Genomic DNA, 1,976 nt, shown 5'->3' on the forward strand with positions numbered 1-1,976 from the left:
TTTCGCAGACTCGCGCGCGCCCGGTCGAGATGTTACAGATTCGCCACACGACGGCGAAAAGAGCAGAGAGAAGTGGGGAGGCGGGAAGGAGGAGGAAGAGGGTGGGGGGTGGGGGCGTACCAGGCCGGGCCAGCGGTCTGTATTTAGGGACAGATAAACTGTCATGTTGACAAGCCTAACGCCTTTTTTTAATTGGAGGATCCTTGCTCTTTCTCTCTCGCTCTTCCCGATCTGCGACCAGCCAGCCCAGCCCAGCGGGCGGCACACCCGCCTTCGCCTTTACCACTCGCGACTAGACGCGAGCAGCTTCCGGTGCGAGGTTAGACGGGCCGCAGACGACACATTCAAAAATGTACGCACTATTCGACGAAAAAAACTAACAGAAAGGCCAGAGGTTTGCACCCAGGAAAATCGTTTCTTGTTTCAAGAAAATTTTTCCTAGTTTCAAGTGCACGCTGACACAAGGCCAAATTTACACTTAAAACAAGCTGATATTTAAGGGGATAAGGGAAAAATCTTATTCCAAAGACTATTATGCCTTGTTTCAATGGTGAATTCCATCTTGTTGTGTCAGCTTGCACTTGAATCAAGAAACTATTTTTCTGGGTGTGGTGGACTTCCCCGGGCGTGTATGTGACTATGTCGAACTGCTCCGAGTCCGTGGTGCCGTCACGCGCTTCCTGGCCGCGTTCCTCAGAATACTCCCCCACCCCCACCCCCTCGCGACGGTCACCAAACAGAGCCCCCCGTCGCGCTGCTGGGGCGTAAGTCTGCTTCCTCGCGCAACTACACTTGTCTCTCACGTCGTGAGCCCCCCCCCCTTTTCCCTTCCCCCTTCTCTCTCTCCTCTGATCGGTCAGCACCCAGCACCACTCGCGCCCTGCACAGGCCAGACCACTTTGCAGCATTACTGGCCCCTCCTCCTCTTTCCTCCCCTCCCGCTGCACCCTCGCTTCTTCCGGGTCCGGGTGGCTACTGGCGAGGGGAGGGGGCGGGCCGAGGCACGGGCAATAATAGAGGTGTAAAAAGATCGTTCACAACAACAACGCTGCGAAGTCTTTTTTTTCTCTTTCTTTTTTCTCAAGGGTGGTGCTTGGTACGTGCCGAAGAGAAGGGAGGGCCCGGCCGTTAAGAGGTGGTTATACTTAGTTACTGATTACGAAAAGCATTCCAATCTGAAGACAAAATGACACATTGCAAGGTGGTTGCCTCCTATAGGAAACAACTAGCGCCGTGTTTTATAGAACGATTTCTTCGAAGCAAAGCAGGAACAGAGCCGAGAGAGGAATACGGGGGGTGAGATAAATGAGGATGGAAAGTAGCATCCTCCCTTCCCCTTCCTCATCTTCAGGAGACACACGGATAGCGATGGCTACTGAGATGGAAACGTTTGGACATTTTAGAGTGTCGCACAGCGTCGCGGCTGCGCGAGTCGTATAACGTGGATGCCGGAGGGACAGAGACGGTGGACGAGGGAAAGGGGGGGGGGGAGGGCGGCAGCCCCACATGTGCTCGGTGCAGCGGTGTACGCGCCGGCGCCGGTCAAAGGGCGCCGAGCAGAGCTGCACGGGGCCCCGAGCACTGCTCTACTGACCGACACTTGGGCGTCACTTTAAAAAAGCACTCGCGACAGTTCTCAAACACACACACACAATAATTGGAAACTGTATACGTGGAGAGAAGGATTTTGCGGCAAAGGCTGTGACGCACCCGAATCTCTATAGCCTGATACAATGTTTTTCTTCGCGTGTCCGTGTTTTTCGTATCTCGGTGGTGGCTGCTGGCCTCCCCGAGGGCAGCACACTCCCCCCGCCCCTGGCACTCCTTGCTGCAGGAGTAGGGCTGCACCGTAACGTCCTTCGGACTTCCGCCGTCCACCATAGCGGCTTTAGGAAGCACGGATTTTATTTTTCATATTCCGCATGGAAGAACATGCGGGTCCCCGATAACGCCGAGGACAACGGGGGGACGGGGGC

The 1,976-nt window shown here is 55.2% G+C and overlaps 1 protein-coding gene across 1 annotated transcript in view; it reads left to right on the forward strand.

The window, feature by feature from the left end:
* The window catches only part of LOC113202108 (innexin shaking-B), a 32,994-nt gene that overhangs the window by 7,302 nt on the left and 23,716 nt on the right, over positions 1–1,976 (forward strand). The window lies entirely within an intron of this gene.

This window comes from Frankliniella occidentalis, unplaced genomic scaffold, assembly GCF_000697945.3.
Source record: "Frankliniella occidentalis isolate FOCC.00 unplaced genomic scaffold, Focc_3.1 Scaffold241, whole genome shotgun sequence".
Classification (NCBI taxonomy): Eukaryota; Metazoa; Arthropoda; class Insecta; order Thysanoptera; family Thripidae; genus Frankliniella; species Frankliniella occidentalis.